At 32.7% G+C, this 24,397-nt stretch overlaps 1 long non-coding RNA gene across 1 annotated transcript in view; it reads left to right on the forward strand.

Annotated features, from left to right (window-relative positions):
- The window catches only part of LOC150105044 (uncharacterized), a 133,361-nt gene extending 121,524 nt beyond the window's left edge, over positions 1-11,837 (forward strand). The window contains exon 3 of the long non-coding RNA XR_016548563.1: positions 11,662-11,837. This is a non-coding gene — a long non-coding RNA (uncharacterized LOC150105044). The remainder of the gene's footprint in view (positions 1-11,661) is intronic.
- The last annotated feature ends 12,560 nt before the right edge of the window (positions 11,838-24,397 follow it).

Genomic DNA, 24,397 nt, shown 5'->3' on the forward strand with positions numbered 1-24,397 from the left:
AGTACTGTGATTTTTTTTTTTTTTACAATTTTCTTTCTTTTCCGTTTGCTAAATTCTGTAAAAGAATCTAAACCAACCTTACGTTGTGAAATTATCATAAATAATAAATATTCAACCTTGATATTCGTAATTTTGATTTTAAGAAAGGACAGTAAATTATTTTACAGAATTTAGCAAACGGAAAAGAAAGAAAATTGTAAAAAAAAATCACAGTACTGTATTTTTTATTTTTCAATAAATTGTTTGTTGAGGTACTACAATGTCAGTTAAGCATTCTTTCTAGACGTTATTACCTTTTACTGTGAGGCTAGGTATGCTTAGTATGCTTATATAACCTTCTTTGTGTGTGTGTGTGTGTGTGTGTGTGTGTGTGTGTGTGTGTGTGTGTGTGTGTGTGTGTGTGTGTGTGTGTGTGTGTGTGTGTGTGTGTGTGTGTGTGTGTGTGTGTGTGTGTGTGTGTGTGTGATTTCATGCAGATATACTGTACTTCTATTTGCCATCACAAGTCTATCGATGACCTCAACATGTTCCTCACATAATCATGTGTTTGTTCTTTAACAGCTCTCTGAAATGAAAGAGGGATTTAAAGCGAGCACTTCCGGATTTTTAATATCTGATATTTATTTCAAAATGTCATCAAAACAACATAAAATGTGGGCGCAGTCGAAAGCCATCCATGCATCTTCCTTTTAACATATTTTACCCTAAAGTAGCCTTCGTTCCACAGTAATGAAATCATAGGAACCATAGTAACCAAAGTAATCGAATTATTTATAATGTCCATCATATAAATAATGTCCATCATCACATATTACAACTCAGATAATTTTCTCAGAGCAGCGAATGAACTTCGAGAATCCACGTGAATGCAAGCACACAAACACTACAACTATCTTCCCTATTTATAATTCTGTTCTAAAAATAACTATCCTTCTAAAGGTCTGGCAGCGTTTCTAACAACATTGCTCGCATTTTAAACTAACAACTGTATTATCCAATTAAAATACAAATCTTCAAAAACAGAAATGTATTTAATTATTGAAATGGAGAGTATTATACTTCCATCCATATTTTATAGCCCAAAATAGATTAAATAATTTAAGTTACCAAAAAACGTAGAAATGTGCTATTACAAAAACTAGTCTATGTAATTATTGGAGATAACGTATCCTAGTCGGATTAGTCATACGAGCAATTCGATTTTTTCACGATTTTTTCAAAATGTAATATATACACTCGGGTCTCTTTTTATGCGGATTTGAAGTTATGCGGTGCATGCCCACAGATACACCACCTTTCGACACTTCTGCGCATGTCAAGAGAAGGAGAATCCATTCCGATAATGGCGTTTCGCAAACTTTTCTACAAACGGAAACACTTCACAAATCCTGAAAATTTTCATGGAACGCCTTGGTTATTTTGTAATGTATTCACTAATACTTAATTTTTAATTTAGCTGATTTTTGATTATTAATTAATAATTGATCATTAATAATTAATTAAATTTGGCCCAGTGAAGAAAAAAAAAGCACCAAAGAAATTTATTTTCTTTGGAAATGAAAATCGCAATTTTAGATCGCTTAGCAAAAGGAGAGGGGATATACGTGATTGGTAAACATTTTAATTTAGGCGAATCTACTATAAGAGCAATTAAAAAGAATGAAGTCGCAATAAGAAAATCTGTCATTTCTGGCACAAAACTAAGTGCCAAATTATCATCGTACTCAAGAGGTAAACATTTTAATTTAGGCGAATCTACTATAAGAGCAATTAAAAAGAATGAAGTCGCAATAAGAAAATCTGTCATTTCTGGCACAAAACTAAGTGCCAAATTATCATCGTACTCAAGAGATGCTTTATTAGAAAACACGGAACGAGCGCTCGTAATTTGGATGGAAGAATTAACTCAAAGAAGAATTCCTATAAGTGGTTATTTAATTAAACAAAAAGCTCTTCGGTTTTATGAACAGATGAAGCAATCTACTTCCGCTTCCTAGGTTGATAAAGAATTTTGGGCTAGTAAAGGATGGTAAACCGGATTTTTAAAAAGGGATGCACTTCATAACGTGACGATTACAAGCGAGGTTGCAGCAGCAGATGAAGAAGCAGCCAAAAATTTTCAAGAGAAGTTAGCCAAAATTATTGAAGATTGTGGATATTGTCCCGATCAAGTGTTTAACGCTGATAACAGGAACTGCTTTGGAAGAAAATGCCTAGTCGAACTTACATCGCAAAGTCTGAGGAAAAAGCAAGTGAGTTTAAAGCAAGCAAAGATCGAGTAACGTCGTTACTTTGTAGCAATGCATCAGGAGATCGAATGTTGAAACCACTCCTAGTAAATCGATTTCTAAGATCACGTGCTCTAAAAGGCAAAGATCTAAAACAGCTGTCTGTACATTGGATGGCTAATACAAAGGCCTGGGTAACAACTGCTGTATTTACTGAATGGTTCAATAATTGCTTTGTACCAGAAGTGTAAACATACATGAAGCAAAAAGCACTCGATTTTAAAGTTTTATTAATTGTTGACAATGCACCAAGTCATCCGCATTTAGACCATCCAAATGTTCAGGTTGTTTTTTTCCACCCAATACAACAAGCATTATTCAGCCATTAGATCAAGGCATAATTGCTACTTTTAAAAAATATTACGTTAAGCACACTGTTCAATTTATATTGGATAAACTAGAAAATGAATCATTAACAAAATAGACATTTGAAAAAAAATGTCTATTTTGGACTGTTTAAATCATGCTGCATCTGCTATCGCTGAAATAAGACCACAAACTTTAAAAACCTGCTGGAAAGCAGCTTGGCCTGGATGTGTTGCAAACATTGCAACCATCCAAACATCTATATTATCAGATGAAATCATTACATTGGCACATGAAAATGACGGAGAAGGTTTTGATACATAGCCAGAACGATGTAGACGAATTGCTTGTGGATAATGCCTTAAGTGACGATGATATTATTGGATATCGATTAACTTTAGATATCGTCGAAGATCCAGAAAACGATAGTGAAGCGGAAGAAAAACCTGTCCCCCACACTGAAAATATAATTCGAGAAGGTGTTGAACTGTGCAATAAATTGGAAAATCATTTTCTTGTTAATGACACAAATTCTGAACGAGCCTTTAAATTTCAACGTGAGCTGAACTACTGTATGTCTGTATATCGCGAGATGTATAAAAAATTAGTGAAATCATCATCGCAAAGTTTAATCACTGATTACATTGTCAGAAGAAAAAAATCAGCACAGAACGAGGGGGAAGCTAATTCTGTTTGTGAAGAACCATTGCCTTTACCATACAAATCTGATGCACTGACTATCTCTTCTGGTGATGAAAGTGATTTCGCACCAATTCGCAAACGTTGTCTAATTGCGACGATAATTCTGATGACAAAATGTAAAATAAAAAAAAAAGAAAAATTGTTACTTTTCAATAAAATTAAATGAAAAAAGATTTAAAACAAACTTAGGCATTCTTATTTTCCTGAACTTTCATAAACTTTTTTTTATTGTTTATTTTAATTCATTGCTTCGGTTTTATGCGGTTTTAGAAAATTATGGAACGTACCCCTAATTTTTCAACGTAAGTTTTAGCCTTTTTTGTGCAATTTTTTATACGCGTTTTTCTGTGGAACGTATCTACCGCATAAAAAGAGACCCGACGTTATATATATATATATATATTAATGTTCATTATTTACTCGGTAGAACTGTATATAAAAAAAGGAAATCTACTGAGTATGGAACGAAGTTTAGGAAACGTAAGACGAAACAGAAATTGATTACGAACTGAATTTTCTCAAAATATATTTTGTTAACAATGGATTCTCTCTTAAGAAGATTAATAAATTTCTCTCTGTCCGCCGCTCAACTGCTGCTGAAGATTCTTCTCCAACAGGAGCTTTTATTTCGTTAGCATACATCAGCTCTCTCTCTCCCCAAAACTTGCTAAAATGCTCCAGAAATTCAACATTAGAACTTGCTTCACTACGTTTCCTAAACTTCGTTCCATACTCAGTAGACCTAAAAATACTCAGTATCCAGGAGTCTACAAGATTCTGTGTGATTGTGGCAGACCATACTACTGCCAGACAGCTAAATCCATCGTTTTACGCATGGAAGAATATAAAAGAGACATTTCCTACAACAGAACCAGAGCCAGCGCGCTCTCTCTAGCCATGTTCTCTTCTCTATCAACTCGGATGAGGGCTGCCAACACCTCGTAGACTGGCCACTAACTTCAAATATCCATGTGTGCTATGATGAACTTGAAAGAATAATGATTGAATCTAGAGAAATATCGCTTGATTCATCTCATATTAACAATAGCCTTAGCTACAATATCTCTGACGCACACGTTGCCACTATCCAATATTGGCGCACTCACGCCAGCTCTCGCACGTAGTCAACTTCGTTGGAACTCAAGCACGCATTCCTCTTTTAAATGTAAATGTACTTGTGTTTTATACTAGATCTGTTAATGTATTTTATTATGTCTCTGTTATTTTTTATTTAATTCTTTGCCTGTGATACCTGAAGAAGTTGATATATTCAACGAAACTAGTTGTATCTTAACATTAAACTTGTCATTCTCGGTATAGAGTCATTTAATTTCCTTATATATATATATATATATATATTAGGATAACCAAGTTATTTTATAAACTTGGTTATTTTAACTCCTAATCCCAAATATGCAAACAATTAAGTTTGCGCCTGAAACAATTAAATTTATGCATACTTGGGATTAGGAGTTAAAATAACCAAGTTTATAAAATAACTTGGTTATCCTATAATACAATATCCCCAAGTTAAAAAATTTATTATATATATATATTTGTTATTCTATATATATATATATATATATATACAGGGTGTTCGGGATAAATTTGACAGTTTCGTAAGGAAAAAGAAAATCTTCTTTGTATCTATTAAATTTAATGAATTGACAAAAAAACATTACAGGCAGAGTTAATTACAATACTATCAACAAGATTTACTCAAAATAACCACCATTAGCATCGATCACAGCTTCAATTCTGCTTCGGAACCTCGAACAAGCTGATGCTACAGTCTCCCTGGGAAGGGCCGCAAAAACTGTTTTAATTTTATCCATTAACTGGGCTTTTGTATTACTGGAAGTGCGATTGGTGTCTTTTTCAACTGCGCCCCATACAAAATAATCCATGGGGTTAAGGTCTGGGGAGTTTGGAGGCCAAACATTTGGACTGGTGAAGTCGTAGAAATTTTCAGACAACCATTTTTGACTTTTCCCAGAGGTGTGGCAAGGGGCCGAATCCTGCTGCCATACATACGGCCTACCATTGGCTACCCTTGTTATCCAGGGCTTGACTACAGTTAGCAACTCCACGAACAAAGCCCGAATTCCAATGCCAGGGTTCTTCAACACCTGTTCCTGCAGATTTGCGAGGAATTCTGCTGTACGAACGCAATCAGATCGTCTGCTAGGGATCTTTCTTCTTGCTACATCCTCGTAGTCACCATTGCAAGTCTCTAGTTCATGCCTGATTGTTTTTACTGTATTCAGGGAGCATTGGGCAGCAGTCGTAATATCCTTATTTTGATGGCGGGCACGAATCATCATGATACAAGTTATTCTCTTCCATGATTCAGGTGGGTTCCAGCTATCCATCCTTTCTGACATCTTGTATATGAATGAAGAAGGGTCCAAACTTTTAAATGAAGAGAAGTGTGTGTTAATACATGTAACTTACGGAAAAATATAATTAATTATAAATATGTCAAATTTATCCCGAACACCCTGTATATATACATAGCCTGTGTAGCTCAGCGGATGTGGCGTTTGCACACCGCCGCGCTTGGCCGCAGGAAGGAAGACTTGGTTTCGAGTCTAGTCGGCGACTAGAGGAAATTTTTCTAAGCCTTTTTTCGACCGGTTCCCGAGTTAGTCGATCTCTGGCACGGGCAAGCAGGTTTTTCCTCCCGGAAACTCGGGTTTTTCGTCCTGTAAACTCAAGAAAATCGACCGTAGAACCCACATTATTTCAGACATTAAAAATATATTGTGTTAGGGTTAGGGACCACGAGATGGCGGCACATTTGAGCCGTCTCTCTTCACTGCGTACCGCTTAATTAGTGATAGCCTTGGGCCATCTGTCTCTGATTGGATACCAGTGGAGATTGAACTGCCCACTCAGTCTCCAAAAGTTAGATAGGGCTAAATGGCCTCGCCTACTCCCGTATACGAGAATAAAAAGGCGTTAGCTGATTTTTTTTTTTTTTATATATATATATATGTATAGAATTATCTATATCTATATATATATATATATATATAGATATAGATAATTGTTATTCTATATATATATATGTAGAATAACAATTAAATTTATTCAAAATGCAACATGTTTCATCGGATTCACGACACGATTCCTTATTTTTTTAAAGGTTTTGTCACTTATCTAAAGAAATTTAAATAGAAAAGCAGAATTTTCTAAAAAAAAAAAAAAAGTAGTATAGTGTATATATAGAAATATATTCCCGCACTGGAATGATCCATGTTTTGACCGAATAGTAAACCCAAACAAACCATTCTAACCTTAATTTTACTTTACAAAGACGACATAGTGGTTTATTTCTGAATGTAATTGAAATGAAAAACAGACTGTTAGGAATTATTCCCCAGTGGTAAATTATATATATATATAATTCTTATTGATACGGAAACATTTATTATTACTATTATTCATTCCACTTGAAACTGAAGAATTTATAAAAGAAAGAAGAGGACAGCTCCAATTTTTTAACTTTTGGAAATTAAACAAAAGTATTCCAAAAACATTTTTGTGCATATGTTTGCTCTGATATACCATAGGATAAATTTCTCAGTACTATTCTATCAGATTCCATTGATGTCTCAGTCCATCTTTCTCTCCTAATACCCTAGTGATCGAGTTTTTTTAACAATAATTCCTTTCTTATATGCTGACTTTCTCCAATACAGCTTTTCTAAATAGTAAGGGTGTTTTTCTTGAAGAGTTTAATGTTCATATAATTTAATATGGATATATATTCAGCCCTATTTCTCAGAAAAATAAATAAATGGACAGAAAATTAAAAAAATAAAACTGTAAGACTTTATTAATCCGGAAGTTTCTATATCTGAGTTATTTAAAGTGCTCCACTGCATTAGTGTTGCATTACTAGATTAAAAATTTAATAACCTCTGAGGAAATGTTTCCAACAAATTTATACAGGTTGGAGACTATTCCATATTTTCCTACTCATTTACGTTTTTTCTTTTTGTAACCAATTTGATGGAAACTTATTTTTTACCTGATGGTTAATGATCTGTACGTATTTTTAACTTCACAGCACTTGGTTAGCCAACTGCTATCAACGTAAGCCATCATTGTCATTAGAATTGATACTAAATTTGCTTCCCTATTTATCTGGATATCAAGAGTTCTGTGGACCTTTTACTTAAAGTAATAATAATAATATATTCATGAAAATAAGAAATGATATAATATTCAAGTCATATTAAAAGTGAAAATCAAATAAAAAATAGCAACATTATATTCGAATTGGGTCAATGAATGTGGATTAGTTCTGAATAAAGTATACCAATTATTAAGAGCCAAAGAACTTACAATCATAAATTAAAATTCAAATGAAAATACAGCTATTGTAATACAAATGAGTCAGTGTAGATTAAGTCAATTTGTGATTCGATAAATCAAAAATAAAAAATAAAATTCAGGTTTCAAAATTACCTACAAGGAATTATCATGTTTGCTTTCTGATGAATAACTTTTTTCAGTAGAATCTTATAATAATTCTAGAATTAAGTTCTTTGACCCTTAACTAACAAGCAACTTAACTTTGACTATTGACTCAAATACTAATGTGAAAAAAGTTTTTAACCACTTTTTATAAGAATGTTTGTTAAAGTATCGGAAAAGTTGGTGAAAGGTAAAATACAACACCTTAATAAACTAAATGCTTATATGGGGTAATTACCTTTTAATAAGGAGGGAACATCGATTAAAACTACCCTAGAAAACGATGCTATCACGTGATATAAACGCTAGCGTCTGGGGACCTCAAAACGGAGAAGTGCAGTAGAAGCTGTACAAGAAAAGCCTTACGTATTAGAGAAAATATAACAGAAATCACTAAACGCTTTCAAGAGAACTGGGGAAAGTGATAACGAGACACAACCTCGACCCCCGGTATGGGAAGGAAACACTAAATGAGTAGGAGAAAATGGAATAATCTCCAAACTGTATAAATTTTGGAAACATTTCCTCAGAGGTTATTAATTTTTTTAATAAAATATATTCAATTTGACAGAAAGGACTAAAGTATACTAATGCAATTATTTAAAAAATAGATACAAGAAACCTGACGATTTCAGAGAATTAATTTTATTGAATACATGCTTCAAAAATAGGTTCAGAAAATGGGCGTTATGCAGTGGATGCAGCATTTTGATTAAAAAACTACTTATAGAGAAAAGATAGACTTTAATTTAGAAAGTGATCCCTGTTTATAGATTATCCAAAAACATTTGATAAAGTAAAAAATATATATATATATACATTATTTGATATGTTAAAAAGAATAAATGCACAGTCTACATATTATTTTATTACAGGCAATACAGAATATACACAGTACAAAAATAATGAAATAAAAATAAATTAAATTGAATTTTTAGTCGATTTTTTTATAAAATAAAAATGTAATACCTTGATTTAATATTAGTTTTTAGATAATTTTTCACTTATTTTTATACTGTATATATTCTGTACTGTCTGTAATTTTTTGAACCATGTATTGAATAAAATTAATTTCTCTGGAATAGTCAGGTTTCTTGTATCTATTTTTTAAATAATTTCATTAGTATATTAAAACTTTCCATTAAAATTACCTTGGAGTGAAAAACATGAGTGTAGATATCATGTGACTACAACCAGCCATAGAGACCGATAGCTTACAAAGCAGTTCAAGCAAGGTCGTGGGGACACAAAGTGAGGGAAAAACACACATGACCCAACAGCAAACAGCTAAAAAAATATCAGAAATACATTCCTTTCCTCAACTATAGATTAAATTAAAACTATTAATAGGATCATCAATTTGGTGAGTTCTTGTAGAAGGACCTGCTTCCATTTTTAACACTTCTATACACACAAACAAAACAAGTAAAGATATTATCCCTCTTGATTTCATATACAAAATGTGCTACCTGTGAAGTTCCATAATTGGTTTAAAAAAATGACACCTTAGTATTAACTTCAAAAACAAAAAGAAGTGTCGCTACCGCTTTTAAGATGCTGTTGATATCGTTACATGGTCTAGGTAGTTAGTCTAGGAAAAACACACACATAACCACGACTCTGGTCGAAAACAAGCCAAGTCTCAAAACAAACAAGCTTTCAAGAAATTGAGGAAAAAACTATTAATGGAATACATACACAGTCTAACTAGAATATTATTCACTTTAAAAGAGAAACATCATGTCGTAAGTCTTGAATTTTACTTTAAGTTCAAAATAACGTTATCTCCATACGAAAATAATTCATTCAGTGTAGATATCTTGTCCTGAAAGCTTTCAAAAGAACGCTTAAAAAGCAGTTCAAACAAGGTGGGGTGGGGGATTGTAGACCTAAAAAAAAATAAACCAGTCGGGTTACGTAACTCTCCCCCATTGGTTTGTCCATTGGTATTGGCTGAGGTACAATGAAGCTAGCCTATCACAATCTCGGGTAGTTCAAAATAGAGGGGTTGAATTTAATTACTTTTTGATAAGGGAGGAACGCTGCCAATTAACACTCGGGAGGTCGAATCTGCTCTGACAGATACATGCTAATTGTTAACATGAATATTCTTTAACCTATCTATTGTATAATTTGAAAGTCATGAGCTGCGCGTGAGTATATTACGAGTGCTATTTCGCACTTTTGTTACTGTTAGTTTCGTTTAACGCGTGTTATGCAAAGATTTGTGATATTTGACCTGCGTAGGTCGCGGCAGATCTGACAGATGACTTGCTTATTTTGTAACAAAAATTTTTATTCTTTATATTTCTTTGTTTCAATAATTTCTAGATTGTAACTGAAAATAAATAAACCGTCATGTATTACTGAAATAGAGAGCCAAAGGCTTATTTTTATCATACATATCCTCTAGGAGATGTGCTTTACATTTATAGAAAATATTAAGGAAAGACATCTATAGCTTGTTCCACCTTTGCAACGAGTTGCCCAAAGTTGCACTACTTATGCTTGTGTCCGCCGAAACTTTTAGTTTCTATATTTTCCGCACGAAACTCTTGAAATAATGTTGGATTCAATATTTATCATACATATTTCTATCATACATATCCTCTAGGAGATGTGCTTTACATTTATGGAAAATACTAAGGAAAGTCATCTGTAGCTTGTTCCACCTTTGCAAAGAGCCCAAGCACTACTTATGCTTGCTTCCGTCGAAACTTTTAGTTTTTATATATATTTTCGACACGAAACTCTTGTAATTTCTATATTCGGCAATGTTGGATTCTATATTCACTTAATTTGTACCATCAAGTATTATATTTGCAGTGTTTGTTCTTTATTTATTATTTTTTTTTTGAATTTTAGCACATACTAGTAATGAATATATCCCTCGTCCTACGCTGCAAAATTACGACCTCGAAATCCTTAAAAGTACGTTAGAAACGTTGTTGTTACCGTCACGTGATAGGGACTATCATGTGACTAACTGTAACCAACCGCAGAGATGAACGTACATGATGTCACCCCAGTTGACCTCAAAAACAGGGCTTCTTGTATGACCTAATTAAAACATTGCCATCGGCAATTAAAAGTACATCACGTACATCCATACATACTGATGTATGCTTGTTATTGTGATGTCATTTTGTTTTCATCTTCGCTGTTTCTACTTATTAGCATCATTCTAGTATTGCTTCATTTTGGCATACTATAGACTAAGCATAATAAGACTAAGATAGCGAAAGTGATTTGCAATATATTTTGGCTCAGATGTAATACGAGCATCTGAACAATACATATCCATTCATGAGATATGAAGAGATGGACCGATCAAACATTTGCTGCACAATTTCTTCCCTTCGTTTTATGAAGAGAAGAATTCGACCGAATAAAGAGGATTTTGACTGAAAGCAAGAATGGATATTTTCATTTACATGAGGGGTGGTGGTGTCACGTGAGTATGTTAGGAAAAGTGATGAGCTATTGGACACGTTGAATTTTAACTGGGAGTGCAAGTGCTGTAGCGAGTAAGGAATGCAAGGAGGATTGGACAAAGCACATCATTATTCCTCCATAGGGATTGCCAAGTTAAAAACTGGCGCATCCATCACAGAGTTCATCAAGGGTGCAGTGATACCGGGGTACGTTTAAGGGAAAGCCTGACTAGTGGGCGAAATATTAGAGCAGAGCGACTAGATCCTGATGATATGATGATATATGATGGGGACAAGTGTGCAGCAAATGTTTGCCCATTAGGAAGAGGAGGAAAAACGGTGTATGGAATGTTTTGTATTGTATTTATGTCTTTCTGTATTGGTAATACGGAATACCCCATCTGAGGGATCCGCTTGAATAATCAGATTTCTTTTTCTCCTTTTAGGTTTTCATGGGAATTATATTCCAGGAAGATGGAGCATCAACAGAAAGACAGAAGAAATGCTGAAACGTGGGTTGTCGTAATCTGGTCTATGCTGTTGTAGTTCTTCCACCTATCGGATTTGCTTTGCCCCAATGAAGCGGGAGGTACCGTATGAGAACACCGAAGTGAACCTTAAGTGACACAGACAGAAGGAAGGCAATCGCCACTTGGTTGGTATTGGTGGAGTCCTCTTATCCTTGATGGGAGGACTCCACCAATTTACGATGCATAATTAACATTCTATGTATATATACATTATTGTATATGTTATAGCATCTGGCTGATAATAAAGTTTGTGATTTTTTAAAATAAAAGAATTAATTTCTGTATTTATTTATTTATTCAAAACATTTGTATAAATTAGTAGTCGAATAAGATGAATAAGTAAATGGGAAACGCTTTATGAATGGGTATGTTTTTATTTAAGTTATGATGATACAACGGTTTTTAGGGAGGTACACGACACTTTATTTTAGTTTTATATTTGTCTGCGTATTTTAGCATATAAGTGCACGTCGTATATTTTATAATCCATTTTTTAATAACTAAAAAAATTAAATGACGTTTTGAATAAAATATGTCTTTTAGGGCAACGTCTGGTTATAGCAGGATTGCGTTCTAACAGCGTACTCAAACTGCTTACGTTAAAAGTTTAAATTCAAATAATTCGAATCACGCCAGTCGGAACTCTCCGCTAGCTATGAATCCGGGTATGAATTAGGATATGAATCCGCTTTCGGATTCATATCCTAAATTATAACGGTTATCAGCGATTTTTTCACCACCCACGCGCGTAACTATACATGTTTAATCATGTTTGTATTTACGATAATATATTTAATAATTTAAAAGAAAATGTTTCATATGTTTATAATTTAATAATGTAGTAGTACTCTGATATCAAAGTTTGATGAAATGAGCGCTTTCATTAAATAATTAATACAGTTTGACCCCTGTCGTACTGTGTGTTCCAAAACTGTTATTTCTTTCACATACCCCGCAAAATTTCAGCTCTTAATTTTCATATACCAAAAACAAATACATATATAATTTATTATAAAATTAATGTTAACTAATATAATTCATAAAATTAGAAATGAAATTTTTAATATAACTAGGAACTATTAAAGGATTTCAATATATTTTCAATACACCTTTTATTTATTTGGTTGTAACATCTAAATAAGAAATTATTTTCGGTTGAACGTCATCATAAGTTAACGTTGTGAAAGATAAAAACAACAGTTTCTCCGGTATGGAGGATTGAATTCCTCCATTTCAGTGAAATCAAAGAATAGTTCTATTAGATGGAGCATCTGATATTTCGTTTTGGTTTTCGGCTTGGTTTCCCATTTTTTCAAATTCAAATAAAATTTTGGTTTTTCATGTGTTTCGAAATTCTGTATAATATATGTATATAATGTAATATTTGTCAACATATTGAGTTTTTTTCCCGTCTTTTTAATTTTTAATATTAATATATTTAATATATATGTGTTAAAAAAATACACATATATATATGTATTTTTTTTAACACATATATATTTATATGTATTTTTTTTTTCCTGTTTAATAAATAAACATCACGAAATCTGGTCAGGTGAATTTGTTTTTGTCATGTGTTTTGAAATTCTGTATAATGTATGTATATGTATATAATATAATATTTGTCAACATGAGTTTTTCCCCTTCTTTTTAATATTAATATATTTAATATATATTATATATATATATATATATATATATATATGTAGAAACCAGGTTTAAAATTACTTGGTATTTTTTAACACACACACACATATATATATATATATATATTAATATTAAAAAGAAGGGATAAAACTCAACATGTTAACAAATATTATATTATATTCATATACATACATTATACAGAATTTCAAAAAGAAAAAAAAAGAAATATATATATATTTCTTTTTTTTTTCCCTGTTTAATAAACATCACGAAATCTGGTCAGGTGAATTTCTATGCATTTAAAATTCATCACTTGTTCTATTAATTTCTAACTTAGAAATTAATAGAACAAGTGATGAATTTTAAATGCATCGAAATCTTGCATCACATTATTTACCTATTAACTATAGGTATTTTCTTGATATTTCAATAACATCGAGAAATCTGGTCAGACATTTTGAATTTTTATGCATTTAAAACTCATCACTTGTTCTATTAATTTCTAACTTACACCATCACATTGTTTTCCTGGTAACCATAGGTATTTTATTCCTTAAAAGGACTGGCTTAAAGGGGCGAAGCAAGAATGCTTTTCATATTCCCCGTTATCTGTAGAGTACAGTGTAAGGATAAGGTGTTATTGAGCTATAAGCTTTGATCATGGCTGGAGGGTAACAGCAATACCTCAGTTACAACTTCATTGGCTGCAGCATTGCCATCCATTACCCTCCAAGGGTATTAATCATCGCATCTCACCAGGTATTTTATTGATATTTCAATATTATATTATTAGCAAATCTATTAGAAATTAAATACTCTTTGTAATTTATTTACTAAAATAAACAACCAAAAGGCTTCACTTCGGAGATACAAAAAATTATAAAAATTAAATGAATATTAAATCCAGCATTATTTCAAAGCCGAATAGAGAAACTATAAAAATTTCGTATTGGGAATACATTCTCCGGAAATTACTAGTTGCCCTAGCCTGACTTTATTTTTAGTGGATTCAAATATGAATGGAAGTGAATGTGAAATCAAAATGAAAATATGAAATATGAATATATAAAATATATTCAGTAAATAAAGATAATACTATGACTCAAATTATATATAGTACCGAAATTATATATTATATATACAGTATACCCCCTTATCCGGGTGGGGAATACGTTCCAAGACTCCTCGCGGATGGTACCGAACCCTATATATACTGTTTTTTTACTATACATGCATACATACCGGTGATAAAGTTTAATTTATAAAATAGGCATAGCAAGAGATTAACAACAATAACTAATAATAAATAGAATAATTATTATAGCAACATACTGTAATAAAAGTTATCTGAATGTGAATGGAATCTTAGCAACCTCAACACACGATATATATATATATACATGTATATGATTTTTTTTTATTATTTTATAAAGTCGAGAACTTTCATCTTTTTTCACTTAAAAGGAAGCATTTTATGGCTTTCTCTTTGACATATCCGAATTGCCAACTTCACTACTCTTGCACTTTGGAGCCATTATTAACTAAAATAAAGGGTTACTTGAACCCAAAGCACTACGATACCGCGACGGTCGATCTGATAACCGAGAACGGCGCGCAAATCCAGATATTCCTGATTTCAGAAAGGCTGCAAGGTGCGTGTACCTTTCTCCACCTTTGCAACGAGTTGCCCTGGTGTTGGACTACCTCTGAGATCAGCCGAATTGTTTATTACTAAAAGAAAGAGCCATACGGCTCCATTTCGGCGATATAAAATTTCATAGGCAAAGAGGATATTCGGGTTGACCGCGGATAAGGGAGGTGACTACGGTAATTATATTAAATACATGAAACGAATTTTGAATTAAGCTTGAAGTTTTCCCCACTATTATCACGAGTTACCTGGACGCAGTGTTTTAGGGTAGTGCATACCAAGACAACTCATATCAAAGATCGATCATATTGCCTTAATACAAAGTACAGCTAAACTGGTTTATTTTAGGAATATTCAGATAAATAGTACGAAGTACAGACTAATGACTTTAAATATGTCTTTTTCTATCACTGATAAAATAATAATAATAATAATGTGGTAGAATGAAAATTGATAATATAAACTGGAATATATACATATATATATATTGTCAGTGACAGAAGTCACAAGTCTGAACAACGTTTCATCGACTAAATAAATAACAAAATCAGCTGCAGGAATTGCTTTAGTATGCTGTACCTTAAAATAATGCATACGGGCAACTCGTGGTAAAGGTGGGACAGACAACAAGCGTTATTCAAATATGGTTTCGCTAATACCGATCCTGGCCATGCAAGATTACCAACTGTCGTATATTTAGTAACGAAGGCGAAATTAAGGTTACATAATCTGTTCTTTTCTGATCAAGAGATCAAACGTTGACCTTTTTTCAATCACCTCAGACCTCCAATAAGCAGGGTAGTGACAAAAATCGTATGCTATCTAAAGCAGTGATCTTTAGAGTGAGTTAGTCGATTTACGCCCTCAGTATTGGAGATAAAGTAGGATGAACAAAATGTTGATTACCACAGTCAGACAACAATACATTTATGAGTCTATGGATTCGCTGAAGGGTTATGTAAATAATAATAATACAAATGTTGACTTAAATGCTTGGAACTTGTAACACATTTGCTGCGAGTTGCCATCTTATGCATTATTTTAGGACGGTGCAAGTTGTGGCTTCCATTCCATTTCTTTGATTTCGTTAAGTTTAAAAACCTTGAATAAAGAAAGGTAGAAATCTTTATATCTGGGGCTAATTTCCTTTTTAGGAAAGTGTATTTTTATAATGAATTCTCCGAAATACTTCTAAATTCAAAGAATTGTTTTTTTTTTTTTTTTTTTTTTTTTACTATTCACAAAAAATAAAGGAATATTCATCTAGTGAATTATTTTGGAATATTCATCTAGTGAATTATTTTGGAATATTGTGGTATAATATAATTAATAATAAAAGTATGTCATGTATGATTATCTGTGTATGAAAATATATCAATGAACATTCATTAGGAATCAAATCAAAGTTGATATTTTTTTTGTTTCTTTGTTTTCAAAAAAAAATCTAGACTTTTTTTTTTTTTTTTCAGTCTACACGAATGAGTTAAAATCCCACCGTACGCAAGCAACTTTCTGAAGGTTAAAAAAAAAGGAGAATATGAATAAAAGTTAAACTTAAAAATAAAATAAGAATAATAAAATATATAAAATGGAAATTTTAAAGTTTTTAACTTTTTGTACATATGCTTTGAATATTTACATCTTAAATTTTATTTTTTGGTTTTAATATTTAAGATTGGTATATGGTAGCGATTAAAGATTAAAAACTATATGGTATTAACAACCATATAGTTTTTAACATTTTATAACACGATTTTTATATTTGTCGAAAACGTCATAGGAAAGTAAACAGCTTTAAATGGAAGCGTATTTTATGTCACATGATGAACTGGAACCATATATGCATGACTACTCAAGTTCCTTCTGATTTAACTCCGCTTATGGAGAAAAGCAGCAGCTGTGACGCAAAAAAATGTTTGTCTTGTCCTTGGAATCGTTCCAACAATCATGCATAATTTATTACAAGAATATATTTATTACAAGTTATTATTATAATAATTTATTCTTCCTTTTTAGCCATTAGAGGGCAGCACATGCTGATGGGGTATGATGTATGTGATATGATATGAACAAAATTTTGTTGTTGTTTACACAGTTTTAAACTGCACTTTTTTTTTCTATATAAAGCAAACAGTTTCCTTTGCCTGTTGATTTAGTTAAAACGAATAACAATGTCATTGTTTGAATGGCTTAAGCAACTAAGACCAATGTTATTGCGTCTAAAATTTGCATGTATTCTCCGGCTGGTAAATTATTCATTGCAGTGGTGTAGCTAGAGCTTTTGCCGCCCGGGGCAGTCCCTGAGTATAGGGACGGCCAAAAAAGTCAAAACGACGTATAGGGAAATAAATTAAAACAAGATGTTTATTTTTGAAGTAAAACTTTAATTTCAATATTCTAAAATGTTATTTTTCGAATATTGCTTTTCTGTTAGCAAAATCGTCGATGACATTGCCGAAGTCTATTTCATAGTAATGTAGGTAATTCTTAGTCAATTTTATTTTAGAAAAACTTCTCTCGCAACTAGCAACACTTACAGCAATTGTGAAGAAAATTCGCAGTAGTATTACAATATTTGGAAATGAGTTCTCGAGACTGTATTTTAGAATTAACTGCAAAATTTCAAAAAGGTTCAAAGTGCCGCCCGGGGCGGATCTTCCCCTTTGCTCCTCCCTAGCTACGCCTCTGATTCATTGCATTCCACTGAAATATTATCATAGGTTTCCGAACTAGTCACATCACAGATCAACTGCTTTAATGACGTCATTAAAAGACGGAAATGTGCTGGTGAAAATAAAGCTGAAGAAACATAAATTGACGGAAAGTACTGAAAAAAATTATACATTCATCTAGTGTTCATCAATGAATTTTCTCGGCCAGTAATTGAGACTGTCTCAACCAACAATACTGGACTTGCATGGTGCAGAGCTCGCTGCAATTGGACAACAGACCGTCGGAAACGACGAATCACCATACACATACTCTTGAAATCAGATAGACATGTTTGAGTGTGGTGACTTCCATACAACGTTATTTACCAGCATATCATTGATCTGAAACACCAAAACGCTATACAGTAATTAACATTTGTATTGTCGCGTTTCTACAAAAACTACTCAGTTTTCATAAGATTGTGAACTACTCAGAGTGGGCTATGGATTTACTGTATATATATATATTTTTAAAATTAATTTTATATATTTTTGTATTTTGGTTATTTTTTATAGGATTAACGCCAAATGGTTTAAGTAATAATCCTTTTGGTTATAATTCTTGGCTCACATTAAAGGGTTTATCCAAAAATCTCTTTCTCTATCCAAAAAAAAGGTTCTTTTATTAATTTTAACGTTTTTGCCATTGTATGTGAGAGCCTGGGACATTTTAACCTTCTAGAAATCATTCATAATTCTTCAGAAAGTAATCAGAAGAATCCTGAGTAGTTTAGATACCAACAAGGCTTCTGGATTATGTTATTTCGATTCCTAGCAGATCTTGCAAACATCATCCATCTATGGATCCAATCTATGTGGAAGATTTAATACAATCCTTGCATATCTGGATATTTTAAAGGAATGCATTTGATTGCATCTGACACAAAGGCCTACTTACCATACCATTGGATCGTCTGTTAACCATCCGTTGCAATTATACTGCCAATTTCCTTGGCAGATGGATTCCTCTAAATAGAGGAATAGAAATCTTCCCACTAATGCCTGAGCATTTAAGATTCTGCGTGTTTCACTCCACTCTATCCTATTTATAAATGACCTATCACTAATCTTAAACCTTTTCCCTAGTTTTGTCGAAGACAGTACCTTAAGACGCACCCTCTCTCTCTCTCTCTCTCTCTTTTATTTAACAAACCACGATCAATGACTTTGGTCTTTATGCCATCTTTTAGTGGGAGTGAGAATAACCTTATCAACTTGAATGTCACCAAACAAGGGATCATATATCTCTTCTGGACCGAATTATACCTGCAATTTGTCTTGCCATATGTACAACACACCCATTGCTTCCTTCCCTCCTCCAAAAATCGTGTTCTTTTCCATCTCAAGACCTTATTTCTGCTATAAACTAATAATACTGTATTCATCGCAAATTCGCCTTAGTATACAATATTATTCACATATGTGGAATGAGTGCTAAAAACTTCTTTCTGAAAATTCTTTATGGTGTCCAGAAGATGGAAATCCGGTTAACTGATGACCTTCTTTCAATTATTATATTACATATATAATTTTGGCCTTGTTTACAGATATTTTCATAGGCTCTCTTCCGTTGATCATTCTTCTGTTTATCCTCAAACTCATAAACACACGAAAGACGGTGGTCAACATCCATTCACCCCTCCAGCTCTGAACATACTGAACTAACTTATCGTCTACGTCTGTGCTTTGGAATATACAGTACAGTACAGGTAACCCTCGTATAACGCGGATGTTAGGTTCCGCAGAAATGCCGCGTTATGTAAATCGCGTTATGCGAGTCTCAGATCACATCATAGAAAAAGTAGAGTTATATTCCGAAATTTTTTTTCTTAAATTATATAAACAACAATGACATATCCAGCAAAAAACAAAAAAAAAATTTTATTTAATTCAGGTAATTCATGTAAGTTAAGAAAACATAAACTATGAAACAAATACATAGTATAAAAGTATAAAAATTACAAATTGTACTCAAAATTCATTGCACATAATGCATAAACATTTTAGGCAAAATAAAATATTGCATATTTTAATCTTTCATAGCACGAGGATTTGAGGACTGGTTAATAAACACTGGTTATGTCATGTAATCACCTGATGCATTACTACAAAACAGCAGAGTAATTCTCTCTTTGGAAACTTTGAATCCAGGAGCTGATCTCTCATTTTTCGAAATATAGGTGCGTTTTTGAACTTTTTTTCCAATATAACCCGGATTCATCCGCATTGAACACCTGGTCTGCACTATAAATGTTTATAAATTTTGAGAATTTTTTGTTTAATGAGATTTCCATCCATAGGAATTTTCTTTTGAGGTGCAATCTTCAATCGAAATCATTAGAGATTTCTCCATTTTTTTATTAGAATATCGAGTACACGAGCAACGCGCTTTGCACTTATCGTTGACCCAGCAATAAACACTTTCTCGGATTTTATGTTCATTTTGTTTGATTGTTCGAATTCTTGATTCGTTTAAATTCAAAGTCCCTGCAAAAATACCTGGGTTTTCTTCATTTTTCAACCGATCCAAGATTTTGAATATTTTTCTTCGAGAAAAATTAATTTTGTTTTCAATGTTGGTTTTTCCCTTTCGTTGCAGTTTGTGGCCTGTGGCCTGAATTATAAAAATAATTTTTTACACAAAAAAGCAAGCATTACATATTGTATGTAACTCACCAGAAACTAAAGTGCTCAGCTTGAGATGAACACACTTGTGATTTTTAATGCACTTTCCTGGCAGAAACGAGGACAGTTTTCAACAATAAACGTTTTATACTGTAAACAATTCAGGTACATGCGTGCTAAACGGTATTTCCCCTAATAAATTCGCTACTTATAATTACATGCGGGATACAGGCAGACACAAATTTAACGAAGATAAAATTTGATTTTTAAGTCGCGTGGTGAAAAACATATGAAAAGATAAAAAGGTTGCTACAATTTGTAGACCGTGTTTTTATCGGAACCGTGTTGTATAAGTACCGCGTTCAACAAGGGTTACTACAATTTTAGACAGCGTTATACGAGGGTTACCTGTACTTGTTTTTGAAACGTATGTGATGAACATTTCGCAACCCGTTGATGTAGGATTGATAGTATTGAGGCATTATTAAAGCATCCAAAAATTATTAATTTGCTAGTATAATCAAAGTATATGTTTTATTTAATTATAAAACATCATTGTAACATTTATCAGATAAAATATTTATGAATATATTTGAAATATTTCTTAATATTTAATATTTTATTTGTTATAAATTATGACACCTAATAGAAATATTTATTTATTTAGTACTAGATTGTTTGAGGGAGGGCAAACGTATTCCACGCTCCTAAGTAAGATAAGTATATAGAGTTCGAGTACAGCGCCGGAAGGCGCCTTTAAAATGAAAAAAAAAAAAAAAATAGAAATTATTTGGTGCAAATAATGAATCGAATTCAGTGCCGTCATAATGATAGCTGAAATTTATTAGTTAAGCTAAAAATAACGATTTGAGTGTCTTCTGCAACGCAGTTTGTATGTCGTTGGCTGTTAAAGTCAGCTTTCAATATAAAATATATTTATATTATCTTGTTTTATACATTTTATATTTAATTTCTCTCTTTTTTTATGTTTCTAATTTGTCACTTTTTTTATATAAAAAATTGGCACGCAAATCATTACGAATAGAAAATATCAATTAAAATACCAATTTAATATTTTTTTATTAATTACTCTAAAATGAAGCGGTTGTGATTATTGGCTACGGGGGGACAACAAAATCGACCGTGAAATGCTGTGATTAATATCCTTGGAGGGTAATGGATGGCAATGCTGTAGCCAATGAAGTTTTAACTGAGGCTCGGCTATTGCTGTTACCCTCTTGCCATGATCAGAGCTTTAATAGCTCAATAACACCTTATCCCTACACTGTCCTCTACAGATAACGGGGAAGATGAAAAGCATTATTGCTTCGCCCCTTTAAGCCAGTCCTTATAAGGATAAGTATTGGCTACGGCATTGCTATCCGTTAACTTTACCACATCAGTTATCAGTTATGTTTATTACACTTACGTTTATTGTGTTATGTTATATATTATTAATATATATATTTATTATTTATGTATTATATTATATTATATTATATATATATTGTATTATATTATATATATATTATTAATATATTATATATATTGTATTATATATATTGTATTATATTATATATATTATATTATATATATTGTATTATATTATATATATTATATTATATATATATTATATATATTGTATTATATTATATATATTATATTATATATATATTATATATATTGTATTATATTATATATATTATATTATATATATATTATATTACCGTATATTATCGCGTATAATGCGAAAAATTTATGGTCTAAAGTTAGGGGTTCGCATTATATGCGGATCTTAAAAAATATAACATCTTATTAGACCTGCACACACAATATATGCTACCTAATCAAATATTACTCTACTTGCAACCAAATCTACTTGACCCACTCGCATTCGGCAACCGATCGCTCATCGTATCTGCGCATAAAGTCAGTAATGTTAGTAGTGCTAATATCCCGCCCCTTTGGCTGGATATTAGCACAGTTATATCGGTTTAACCACAGTTCATTTTAAATATTATTCGTTAAACAAACCTAGCCTGAAAATGAGTCAACAGAAACGTAAACGTTCATCTTTTGAAGCAGGATTTAAACTGCGTGTCGTGCAGTTTGCAGAAGAACATAATAACAGTGTTGCTCTGAGAGAATTTGGTGTAGCACAGAGTAATATTAGACTTTGGCGTAAGCAAAAAGACAGTCTAGAAAAAATCCCCAAAACGAAACGTGCCCGTCGTGGAGATGTAGCATCCTTTCCAGAACTCGAAGAAGAGCTAAATGAATGGATTTTGACGCAATGACAAGATGGCATTATAGTAACAAGAAATGCAATTCGTTTTCGAGCTCTACAACTCAAGAATGGTAAATTCAAGGACACACCAGGTATTTCATCTTTTCTTGCTTGGCCTGGGTGGTGCAACAGATTTATGGAACGCAAAGCATTAACATTACGACACAAATTGCGCAGAAGTTACCAAAGCAGCTTGAAGAAAAAGTGGAGTCCTTCCATAAATTTTTCATAAAATTACGGAAGTGTCACGGATATGAACTTTCCCAAATTAGCAATATGGATGAGACGCCCATGTACTTTGATATGCCTGGGAACTCAGTTGGTGAAAAGAGTGTCCTCATAAAAACAACGGGACATGAAAAAACGCATTTTATCGTTGTTCTAGCATGCATGGCAGACTGAACCAAATTAAAGCCGACAGTGATATTTAAAAGAAAGACAATTCCGAAGCATATGAAATTTCCACCAGGTGTCATTGTTCGCGCCAATCAGAAAGGTTGGATGGATGAAGAAGGTGTGCGATTGTGGCTGGATCAAGTATAGAACATACGTCCAGGAAGCTTGTTACGTCAACAAAGCGTGCTAGTCTGGGATATGTTCCGGGCGCATTTAACGGAGGCAAGTAAAGAGAAAGCACTTGAACTGCGTACAGACCTAGCAGTCATATCGGGTGGTCTAACTTCCGTTTTGCAACCGCTTGATTAAGCCGTTTAACGATCACTTGCGTGAAAAATGGAGAGAATGGATGTCATCTGGTTTGGTGACAAAGGGTGGGAATTTTCAGACGCCTGAGATCACCCTAGTCACCAGCTGGGTTAAAGAAGCTTGGGATTCGATACCATCTGAAATGATTCAACGCTCATTTCTTAAATGTGGAATAAGTAATTCAATGGATGGATCCGAAGATGACGTCATATACGAAAACGAGGATGACGCACAACAAAATGGAGAGCATGATGACGACAATTGATACACTGATGACGCAATGCTTATAGACGAATTTATAAATGAAATGTTTGATGACTCAAAAGATGAAGAAGAATTTAAAGGATTTTGACATTTTGTTTTAAAATAAATATTTCTTTTGTTAATTCGTATTGTTTTATTTATAATGTTAGGGAACAAGAATAACAGATCGCATTATACGTGGACATGGCATTTTAGGGCTAGTTTCCAAACAAAATTTCTAGTTCGCATTATACGAAAATATCACTTACGTTTATTGTGTTATATATTGTATTATATATATTATATATATATATATGAAAAAGCTAAAATACTCTGGGATTTCAAAATCCAGACTGACTAAAGCTTGGAATGTAATACACCCGATATCACAGTGGTTGAAAAAAAAGTGAAAAAAAGGGTGTTAAGTTTATCGAAATATCAGTATCAGGAGATAGTCGGATTGACGACAGAAAATGAAAAAATTACAAAATATCGCGATTTGCAAATCGAAGTTGAACGAATCTGGCAAAAGAAAACGAAAGTTGTTCCCATAATAATAGGTGCTTTAGGCGCCTTCCCTAAAACATTGAAAAAACATCTAGAAGCACTCGAGTTAGATGGATTAAAAATTGGGCAGCTGCAAAAGGCCGCTTTGTTCGGCACAGCTTTCATTTTCAGAAAGTATTTCCACAACTCATAGGCCCTTGGGTAGGGCTCGAATTAGTGGAATATAACCAGCCTTTTCTTAAGACTGAGGAAGCAAATCAAGCTTTGATGAATATT

This window comes from Typopeltis vanoorti, chromosome 7 (assembly GCF_054136105.1).
Source record: "Typopeltis vanoorti isolate ZY-2024b chromosome 7, IOZ_Tvanoo_1.0, whole genome shotgun sequence".
NCBI lineage: Eukaryota > Metazoa > Arthropoda > Arachnida > Uropygi > Thelyphonidae > Typopeltis > Typopeltis vanoorti.